This window comes from Nannospalax galili, unplaced genomic scaffold (genome assembly GCF_000622305.1).
Source record: "Nannospalax galili isolate Female #2095 unplaced genomic scaffold, S.galili_v1.0 scaffold18, whole genome shotgun sequence".
NCBI classification, from domain to species: Eukaryota; Metazoa; Chordata; class Mammalia; order Rodentia; family Spalacidae; genus Nannospalax; species Nannospalax galili.
Window position 1 is genome coordinate 11,065,864 of NW_008346548.1, and position 11,939 is coordinate 11,077,802.

At 41.3% G+C, this 11,939-nt stretch overlaps 1 protein-coding gene across 2 annotated transcripts in view; it reads right to left on the minus strand.

Annotated features, from left to right (window-relative positions):
• Nucleotides 1–11,939, minus strand: part of Mylk (myosin light chain kinase) — a 302,239-nt gene that overhangs the window by 205,537 nt on the left and 84,763 nt on the right. The window contains exon 1 of one of the 2 annotated variants that reach the window (XM_017800557.2): nucleotides 4,134–4,218. The exons of the other annotated variant lie outside the window; for it this stretch is intronic. The gene's annotated coding sequence lies outside the window, so the exon portion shown is untranslated. Of the gene's footprint in view, nucleotides 1–4,133; nucleotides 4,219–11,939 lie in introns of those variants that run through there. 2 annotated transcript variants of the gene reach the window in all.

Genomic DNA, 11,939 nt, shown 5'->3' on the forward strand with positions numbered 1-11,939 from the left:
TCTGGCCTCCAAGAGCTCTTGCACACACGTGGTGGACATGCAAGAGAGAGAGAGAGAGAGAGAGAGAAAGAAAGAAAGAAAGAAAAGAAAGAAAGAAAGAAAGAAAGAAAGAAAGAAAGAAAGAAAAAAAACTTCAAACTGGAATTTGATGTTTTGCTTTCAGATGCTGTCTTTTTATTAGTGAGTGATGATGGTTTGCTAATAATCACTAGGTAATTTTTTGTAATCCCATCAGTGGCTCTCAATGTCTCTGCTCTCTTGTGTCTGTGATCATGTTTAACTGTTGTACCTTAAAGCCAAAATCAGTAGCTATGAATACTGTAACTAAAGTATTGGGCTTACAGAGTTGTTTGTTGTATAAAGAAAATCTTAAATGTTGTTGCAAACTAACAAGTTACACTACCTTAAAATTTCTTTCTTCCTCCCCCGCCTCTTTTTCCCACAAAAGGTATTATAATGCTTACTTAGTCAAAGGAGAGAGACTAAAAAAAGTAAAATTTTAACAATATAGAATTTGCCATCATTTCATTGCCTTGATTCTAATTGTTGGTGTCCTAAGATGCAAAAGAAGCCAGTGGCTTTTAACTTTTTACAAATAGAATGTGATTGCAAATGTACAGTTCGATTGTGTTGGAATTATGAAATTTTTCATTTAATAAACCATAACTTTTTTGGCTGCTCAACATTAATGGCTCTTTTTTGGGAATTTATTTGTAGGCTCATATATATACACATATATATATATATATATATATATATATTTAGTGGAGTTCATGTATACCTGTGTTTAGGGCTGTTCATCTGGGTATATATATATATATATATATAGAAAGTTACAAAGTTGCTGTGTTCTCATAGAGCAACAGATTAAAAATTTAAACAAATATTTGAAGATTTTATCTGAACCTATCCACAATTTCACCCTGAAATAATGTAGGACAACAGGAAACTGTAGCCTGCTCCTTCCTACCCTCTGAGTATCTTTGGGATCTTGTTGCTCAAAAGCTTTTCTGGGACTTCATCTTTCCCACCATTTGTGCCCATCTCAAGCCTCAGTAGGAGACCATGTGAAACCTGAAGTTTAATGACTTGAGAGCGCACTAGTGTTAATTTCAGAGACCTCTGTCACACAATGGGAAACACTAGACCTGAACCTGCCTTTCTTCTCTGTGCCCCTCACTCCCCCACACTTCATGAGCTCTGGGGCAGAACTTGTGTCTATATTTCAGTGTAGACCTCAAACTACGCTCCTACGTGTCAGGTGTACGTAGTGTTGCTGGACACTGTAATCTAAGCAAATAGTCACCACATTCTTTGTATGTTGATTTCCATACCGGTTTTTCCAAAAAACAAAGGTAGCTTTGAAAAACCATGTCTGGAGATGTTAAGCTGAGTGACCTTTGGGGGCTTTGAGTAGCATATAACTGCATTAATTGCTAAAAAGTGTTTGGGATTTTTTTGTAGTTGTAATATGCAGCTAGCTCTAGAGCTGGGGGAAGTGAGCCTTAGAGGCTCGGACTTTTGCAACTTTGCCACAAATTCAGGGGCACTGCCACTTTGCAGATGTGGCTTAGACAAGGGATTTCCATTCTCTTGGCTCCTTTCTCTTTTCTGTCAGATGGGAAAACCATGAACCTCACAAAGTTGGAAGGGAGGGGTTGAATGAGAAGGTCTACATAAACCTGTAGCACAGCATGAAAGGCATTCGATGAGTGGCATCTGTCAGCAGAAGCAATATTTCCCTTCCATAAGGAAGCCTGTGTCCCACCTTGAAGACACAGATCCCAAGGGCAGCAAAAGCCTAGGCAAGCCCAATTGTTCAAAGACTGTTCTGCAGAGGGCAGAACTGCAGGAGGAGGCCTGAGCCTACAGGTTAACTTCCAGAGACACCATCCTGTCTGACCCAGCAGGAGCATTCCTAGAGCAAGGCAGTTGTGCCTGGAATCTAGTTGGGTCCCTCTCACTTGATTCCATCAATCCAAAGGCAGTTCCCATGATCCATTATTCAGAAAAGGAAGACAGAGAAGTGCCCTTGTCATGGTTTGGTTATGAAGTGACTCTATAGAGGCTCATTGTTCAAGGTTTGGTCCTTAGCTGCTGAATTCAATCACTGACAGTGGATTAATCCATTCATGAGTTTACATGAATGACTACTAGGGGTTGGGGCTTAGTGGGAGGGAGATATTTGGAAAGCATCTTCCTGTCTTTGCTCTCTGCTTCCTGACTACCATGATGCAAGCTACTCTGCTCTAGCACATCCTGTCCCAAGATGGTCAACGTTGCCACAGACCCAGAACCAATGGACCCAACCATGGACTGAAACCAGAAACCCAAACAAATCCATCCTGTTTTTAGCTCATTTCTCTGGGTATTTGTCACAATGATGAAAAGCTAACATCGTCCCCTTTCTGCTCTTGAAGACAAAGACCTCTTCCTCCCCTTTTCAAGGCAACCAGAAACTAAGAGAAGTGAGATCAGGCCCTAGACTGTCTCTCCACATCCTCATGATGGGGTCCCTCTAAATCTCAGGAAGGCCCCAGGTGCTCTCATCAAAAGAGACACACCAGGGCTGGGGAGATGGCTCAGTGGGTAAAAGTGTTTGCTGTGTAAGCCTGAGGACCTAAGTTTGAATCTCCAGAATCCATGTAAAAATAAGAGATGTAACATATACAGGAGAAATCCTGGAAGCTCAGGGCCAGCTAGTCTGGTGCGCATAACGTAAAAACAACAAAAAGACCCTGTCTCAAACATGGTGGAAGGTGAGGACCCACACCCCACTTTGTCCTCTGACCTCCACACCTATACCATGACACTTCTGTGCCCACATAAACACACGTGAATGCACTTGTGTGCGTACACACACACAAACATTAATAAAATAAATAACTTAAATTTAAAATTTAAAAGGGACACACTTGGTTTAAAGAACAAAAGACAGGAATCATCCATTCTGGAAAGGGTCTGGCTTCAGGTTGAAAAGGATAGGCAAGTCAATACAGCAAGGAACCACCTAGTCCTCTGCAAGAAGGTTCCAGGGGAGGATGACTCCTGTCACAGAGACAGAACCAGATCCAAGTCCCAAGCTGACGAGTCACACCAAACAGCTCTGCTCACCCTCTCAGCCCATGGGCCAGCAGCTGCCATCACCTGCACAGGCAGATTCCAACCAGGCTGCCAATTGATGGCTATGGCATATTTGGGAAAAATTAATAAAAATCCAGCCAAATTCTCCTTGTTCCTCTCTAACTTGCCACCCAGCATGGTTGATCACATTCCAAAAGAGAAAACCTGGGGGACTGGGGAAAAGTTTGCAGCAGCCTCTATCAGCAGAACAATGCAAATACCCCAGCCTGGGGGTGGGGGAGTGGTATTCAATACCCAGCCAAATAGAGACCAGGACTGAGGAAAAGAGAAAAACACAGGAAGGGGGGAAGCCCCTGCCCCCACTGATGTTTGGGTCAAAGCTTAGCTCCAAAGAAGGTGTCCACACACAATTTATTAATTACTGAAAGCAGCACTGAGTTGATTAGACTTTAATTTGATCAAAAGCACTTTAAATTGTCTCTTCAACCTAGAAAGGAACACTTTCAACTACAGCCAAGAAGAACTGCAGCACTGAGACAAAAAGACTCAGGACAAAAAGTCAAAAATCAAGGGTCAAGTTATCCAGCAGAGTAAGCTCCGAAAAGTCAATTGTGCGTACACCATTCAGAGTGGACACACTAGAGAAGATCACAGTCTTAGAACCTCTGAGTCCACAGTACACCCTGGAAATACCAAACCTTCTCTGCAGGGAGGGGTTTCCCAAGCAGGCAAGGCATTTTGCCAGGACCCCCCCCCACACACACACAACAGCACACATCAGAGGCGGCAAAACCACCCAAGTACAAACGCCCCGGGCACTGACAGCTCCTCTGCCCTCCTTAATCCTCTCTGCAGTGCACTCAAATCCTGACAAATGCCTTAATCACTCCTAATCCGGCAGTGAGCTGCTCCTCAACTGTGCCAGGCTGGTTTACCAAGACCCACTCAAGCAATGTGGAACAGGTCCACAGGGCTACCCGAGAAACACCCGACCACAGCCTCCTCCCCAGGCAGCTCTCACACAAGGCAGAACAGAGACTGCACTTTACCGTTCACTGACGTGCTGTGAGGTTCTGGTCCAATGTCTGCAAGAATGGAGAAAACAGGGAGAGTGGAGACTGCAGAGCCATGGGCCAGACCAAGAAAGTGAAGGGGCTTTGTTCTGACTCTCCGAGCAGATGTTGCAACTTGCCTTCCGCAGAGCAGCCAACCTCGCTGGGAGATCTGTTGTTCTGATCCACCCAGCTGGGGTGACCTTTGAAACCTCTGCCACTGCAAAGACTCTCAGTGAAGTCCTGGGGAGCCAGTGGTGGAGGCTCACAGGTTTTTACTTGTTAGGAGCTACAGATCCCAAACTGAGTGTAGATCAACGGGAAGACCCTGTCAAGCTGAGAGCTGAGCCCTGGATGGGATGGGCAGGGCCCCAGCTCCACATCTTGCTTGGGCTGCCACTCCAACCCCTTGGTGCATCTGGCTTGGGTGCCTCCTGAGAACCATCTCCTTCTTCCGTTAGTTGACCAAGCCCTGTTTATGATCCCTAGAGCAGGAGGTAAGCCAGCCAGCAGATGATTGAGAACTATAGTGCTGGATAGGCAGGAACCCGGCTGAGGGTGCAGCTGGGTGTTCCCAGGGAGCTCAGCACCTCACAGCACTGCTCTGCCCTGACAGCCTGACAGCCAGGCTAGAATCAGTTCTACAATGTGGCAGCAGCCAAAGCTCCTTCCATAGACATAGATGTATTCCCCTAGTTCCTAGGAAATTGGCCACACCTTAAAACAACCGAACATCTATCTGGAATGATGTGGGTTTAAACCCTGTTAGGTCATGTTGAATTGATAAGGGGTTAGAATTCCCCAACACCTAGTGCACCCTTCATCTTCCAGAACAGTGGTTCTTACCTCTGTGGTCTCAAGGCTCCTTTATACAAATAAAAGTTATTAAGGACCCCAAAGAACTTTTGATTGTGAGTTATTGCTATCAAAATTTGAAATTAGTATATTTGAAATTTTAGATGAACTATTAACTCATATGAAAACACCAAGAATAACTCTACATGTTAACTTTATTTGAGATAGGGCTTTACTGTGTTGCCTAAGCCTGTCTCAAATTCCTGGGCTCAAGAGATCCTTCCCGGCAGGCTCATCAATTAAGAGTCCTTCAGGCTCTTCCAAAGGACTTGAGTTCAGTTCCCAGTATGCATATCAGGCAGCTTACAACTGCCTGTAACACTAGTTCCAAGGGATCGCTTGCCCTTTCCTGGCCTCCACAGGTACCTGCAAACATGTGCAATATAGTCACAGAAATACACCCACACATACAAATAAATATAATTTTTTTTAAAAAGAGAGATCTTCCTGTTTCCCAAGTAGTAGGAACTACAGGCACACACCATTGTGACTAGTGACAAATATTTTTAAAAGAAAAATATATTTAAAAAATAGTTTAATAAGGGACTGGAGAGATGGGTCAGCAGTTAAGAGCACTGCCAGCTCTTTATTGAAGAGAACCTGGATTTGGTTCCCAGCACCCATATGGTGGGTAACAACTATCCATAACTCCAGTTCCAGGGGATCCAACACCCTCTTCTGACCTCTGCAGGCATTGCATAACATGGGTGCATTTATACACATGCAGGTAATATTCTCATACACATAAAAATAAAAATATTTTAGAAAATAATTTAATAAGAAGTGTTGTTCACTTTCGGGGTGTGTGTGTGTGTATGTGTGTGTATGTGTGTGTGTGTGTGTGTGTGTGTGTGTGTGTGTGTTTCTGGGGATGGAACTCAGGGCCCCACCAGGCTAGGCAAGTGCTATACCACTAAGATCACCCCCAACCAACCCTACAAATCTCTTCTTTGTAAATTTTATTTATTATAGGGTGGGTTCTGATCTCCATCGGTATAGCGACTCTGATCTCAGCAGACCACCAGAGAGTGCCGAATTCTGGCCTCCCTCTGGCCTCTCTCTGACAGAGGGGCTGATCCTGCCTCCAGGTGATGGTGAGCTTCCCCAATTGTGCCATACCCATCCCCCTATCTGGGATTTCCTGAGGCCCCTCCCAAGGCCCCAGGGCAGAGCTGGCTTTGGTAGGCTAAGGTTGAGATCCTAGCAGGCAGCCTGAGAGGGTGGGTTCTGACCTCCAGCAGTGAAGGGGCTTTGATCTCAGCTGACCTCCAAGTTGTGGCTTCCCTCTGGCCCTCTGGGCCAGAGAGCCCCAGGATTCTGCCTCCATGTGGTGATGAACTTCCCCTAATTGCACCATACCATCTCCCTACCTGGGATTTTGTGAGGCCCTCCCAAGGCCCCAGGGTAGATCTCCTTTTGGTAGGCACAGGCTGAGATTCTAGCAGACAACCTGAGAGTGTGGACTGCCTGAGAGCTCCCAGATCCTGCCTCCATGATGGTGAAGGAAGCCTGAGTGTACCTGACTGGAGCCTGCATTGGGCTTCTATGGGTACTCCTGAATAGCTGATCTGAAGCCATCAGTTCCCTCCAAATGAAACCTGAGAGAACCTGAACCCTGTACAAACCAGCTTTACATAACCAATAAAGAAAGGATCTAGGCACCCAAATAATACAAACAAAAACATACTTCAACTTAATTCTCATATCAGAATCATAAACAACAAAAGAAATTCACATGCCAAAACCACAACGAAAGAATAATTAAATGGATGGAAAGCCTATGTCCCCACCAAACTCCACAAATTCTGTAAAAGAGTTCTACAAGAAGAACCTCCCAGAGATAACCCAGGACACTGAATTTAAAAGAACAATCATAAACATAATCAAGGAATTCAATGAATTTAAAGATCACACGAACAAACAAATCAAAGAGCTAAAAGAAGATAGGGATAAACTTCTGAATGAATTCACAAAAGAGATAGAAGCCAACTTGAAACAACTGGGGAAAGCCTCACTGCTAGAATGAATGAAGTGGAAAACAGAATATCAACACTGGAGGATAAAGTGAAGAATTGGACTGCTCAAGCAAAGACTATGAAAAATTTTTAAAAAACACAGAACTGGAATATGCAGGAGATGTGGGACATGATGAAAAGACCAAATCTATGCATCATAGGCATAGAGGAAAGAGAAGAATTTGAGGTTAATAGTGTTGACCAGATCTTAAAGAGGATTGTAAAGGGAATTTCCCGAAATTAAGGAATGACATCCCCATTTAAATATGGGAAGCACAGAGAACACCAAGAAAAGAAACTCCCTACAACATATCATAGTAAAAACACTAAATGTACAGAACAAAGAGAGAATACTGAAAGCAGCAATAGAAAAACAAGTCACACACAAAGGAAAGCCCATCAGATTTATAGCTGACTTATTAATGCAAACTATGAAAGGCAGAAGAGCCTGGACCAAGGTATTTCCAGATCTACATGACAAGGGATGCCAGCCCAGAATACTTTACCCAGCAAAAATGTCTATTATACTTGAGGGAGAAAGAAAAATCTTCCATGACATGAAAAGCATGAAAGAATACATGTCCACAAAACCAGTCCTTCAAAGAATACTTGTAGCAATACAGAGAGTGGAGAAAGAAACAACTATAACCCAGGGGCAATGAAAGAAAATAAATAAAGGTATAGTGGAGGAAACATAAAGTTAGACAGAGAACACAAACAGCAGTCAAAATGATGGCAACCAATACACATCTTTCAATACTAACCTTAAATATCAATGGACTGAACCCCCAAGTCAAAAGACACAGGCTAAGTGAATGGACAAAGAAAAAAAAAAAAATCCATCTCTTTGCTGTCTGCAAGAAACCCATCTCACCTTCAAGGACAGGCACTGCCTTAAGGTAAAAGGATGGAAAAGAATATTCCAAGCAAATGGCACTAAGAAACAAGCAGGGGTTGCAATTCTAATATCTGACAAAATAGACTTCAAAGTAAAACTAACCAGAAGAGATAAGAAGGGTCATGTCATTCTGATCAAAGAACAGTTAACCAAGAAGATATTACAATCCTTAACATATATGCACCAAACTCTGGGCACCCAAATTCATAAAAACAATACTACAGGGCTTTAAGGCATAGATTAACCCCAACTCAGTAACAGGAGGGGACTTTAATACCCCACTCCATTAGACAGGTCAAAGAATAAACACAGACATCTGAATTAAATGATACCATATATCAAATGGATCTAACAGACATCTTTTGAATATTCCACCCAAGCACCAAAGAATACACTTTCTACTCAGCACCCCATGGAACTTTTTCAAAAACTGACCACATATTGGGCCACAAAACAAACCTCAACAAATACAAAAAAAATGAAATAATCCCATGCATTCTATTGGACCACAATATAAAAAAGCTCAAAATGAACACTGGGTGAAGCCCTAGTCACTACACAAACTCTGGCAATTGAACAGCACAGTGCTAAACAATAAGTGGGTCAAAGGAGAAATTAAGAAAGAAATAAAATAATTCCTGGAATTCAATGAAAAGGACAATATAACACAATATAACCTCTGGGACACTTTAAAAGCAGCCCTAAGAGGGAAGTTTATAGCTCTAAGTGCCTACATTAAAAAATCAGAAAGAACAACGAGCACAAATAAATGACTCAACTCAAGACCCTGGAAAGGCGAGAACAAATGAAACTCAAACCCAGCAGGAGAGAAGAAATAACAAAAACCAGAGCAGAAATAATGAAATAGAAACAAAGAAAACAATACAAAGAATCAATGAATCTAAGAGCTGGTTTTTTGAAAAGCTAAACATGATAGAGAGACCCTTAGCCCAGTTAACCAAAAGAAAGAAAGAGCAAATTCAAATCAACAAAATCAGAGATGAAAGGGGAAACATCACAACAGACACCCAAAAGATCCAGACCATTATAACGAAATTTTTTTTTTTTTTTTTGGTCTTTTTGAGACAGGGTCTCTCTGTAGCCCCAGCTGGCCTGGAACTTGCTTTGTAGACCAGGCTGGCCTTGAACTCACAGAGATCTGCTTGCCTCTACCTCCCAAGTGCTGGGATTAAAGGCATGCACCACCATGCCCGGCAATATATAACAAGATATTTTAAGAACCTATATCCTACCAAATTTAAAAATCTAAAAGAAATGGATTGATATCTATAATCATGGGAACTACCAAAGTTAAACCAAGAAGAGATCAACAGTTTAAATAGACCCATAACATATGAGGAAATTAAAATAGTAGTACAAAGCATCCTAACTAAAAAAAGCCCAGGCCCAGATGGATTTACAGTAGAATTCTACCAGGCATTTAAAGAAGACCTCCAACCAATATTACTTAAATTATTCAAAAAGATAGAAACAGAAGGAGAACTCCCAAATTCCTTCTATGAAGCCAGCATCACTCTAATACGAAAACTGGGTAAAGACACAACCAAACAAGAAAACTATTGACCCATATCCTTAATGAAAATAGATGCAAAAATTCTCAACAAAATACTTGCAAACCACATATAGACACAGATCAAAAAGATCATTCACCATGATCAAGTTGGCTTTATCCCAGAGATGCGGGATGGTTCAATATACGCAAGTCAATAAACGTCATTAATCATATAAATGGACTGAAAGACAAAAACTACATTGTCATCTCAATAGATGCAGAAAAGGCTTTTGACAAAATTCAACATGCATTTATGTTCAAAGCCCTAGAGGGAATTGGACTGGAGGGAACATATCTCAACATAATTAAAGCTATATACAACAAACCCACAGCTAACATCATTCTAAATGAAGAAAAACTGGAAGCATTTCCATTAAAGTCAGGAACCAGACAAGGATGTCCACTATCTCCACTCCTTTCAACATAGTACTTGAAACTCTTGCTAGAGCAATAAGACAAGGAAATTAAAGGAGTACTAATTGGAAAAAAAAGAGCTCAAACTATCACTTTTTGCAGATGATATGATACTATACCTAAGAGATCCCAAAAGTTCCACCAGAAAACTCCTAAAACTGATCAACACTTTCAGTATAGTGGCAGGTTATAAAATCAATCTACAAAAATCAGTAGCCTTTATATATACCAATAATGAGCAATTAGAGAAAGAATACAGGGAAATGCTCCCATTCACAATTGCTGCAAAAAACCTAAAATGTCTTAGAATAAATCTGACAAAAGACACCAAAGATCTCTACAATGAAAAATTTAAATCATTAAACAAAGAGATTGAGGAAGACACCAGGAGATGGAAGGACCTCCCATGCTCATGGATTGGAAAAATTAATATTGTGAAAATGACCATCCTACCAAAAGCAATATATACTTTCAGTGCTATCCCAATCAAAATCCCCATGACGTATTTCACAGAATTAGAAAAAAAACATTCTTAAATTCATACAGAAGCACGAAAGACCCCGGGTAGCCAAAGCAACCCTGAGCACAAAGAGCAATGCTGGCAGGATTACTATACCAGATCTCAAAGTATACTACAGAGCTATAGTCTTCAAAACAGCATGGTATTGGCACAAAAATAGACACATAGATCAATGGAACATCATTGAAGATCCAAACCTGAGTACATACAATTTGAGCCACCTGATATTTGACAAAGGTCAAGAACACACAATGGAGGAAAGACAGCATCTTCAACAAATGGTGCTGGCAAAACTGGATCTCCACCTGTAGAAGAATGAAGCTAGATCCTTATCCTTTTGCCTTACACAAAAATAAACTCCAAATGGATCAAAACTCAATGTGACACTGGGAATTCTGAAACTATTAGAAGAAAATATTGGCCGTAACTTACAAGATATAGGTGTAGGAAAGGATTTTCTAAATCAGGCAGCAGTTGCTCAGGAATTAAGGTCAGCAATCAACAAGTGGTACCACATTAAACTTTAAAAAGCTTTTGTACAGCAAAAGAACCAATCAAAAAAGTTAAGATAAAACCCACAGAATGGGAAAAAAATCTTCACCAGTGACACTTCTGACAGGGGCTTAACATCCAGAATATATAAAGAACTCAAAAAACAAAGAATTGAGAAACCAAATGACCCAATTAAAAGATGGGCTAAAGATCTAAACAGAGAGTTCTCAAAGGAAGAAATAAAGATGGCTAAGAAACATCTCAAAAAGTGTTCAACATCGTTATTAATTAGGGAAATGCAAATTAAAACAACCCTAAGGTATCACCTTATCCCTGTCAGACTGGCTAGGATCAAGAGAATAAATAATACCAAATGCTGGCCAGGACGTGGAGAAAGGGGAATGCTCATTCACTGCAGGTGGGATTGCAAACTCATAAACCTCTATGGAAAACAGTGCGGAGAACTCTTAAAAAACTAAAAATGAACCTACAATATGACCCAGTTATACCACTCCTTGGCATATACCCAAACGACTCATCCTATTGTAGAGACACTTGTACAACCATGTTTGTTGCTGCTCTTTTCACAATAGCTAAGAGATGGAAGCAACCTAAGTGCCCCTCAACTGATGAGTAGTTAACAAAAATGTGGTATATTTACACAATGGAGTTCTATTCAGCATTAAAGAAAGTTGAAATTTTCAGGTAAATGATTGGATCTAGGAAATGTTATACTAAGTGAAGTAACAGAAACTCAAAAAACAAATGATGTATGTTCTCCCTCATATGTGGATCCTCGCACCAAATCCTTGTAAGTATGTATCCAGACATAACTACAGGAACCAGGATAATGAAAAGGAAACAGGGAGGAATAGGAAAAGAAAGAAACTGAAAGAGAAGAACAATAGGAAACAGGCCTTAATAAGGGAGATATGGATAAAAATTGGGTTAAAGGGAGGCGGGAGGGAAGGGTATACAAAGAACCTAGGGGATAAAGGGAAGGAAGGAGCTCAAGAGAGGTAGGACCATAGGAGAA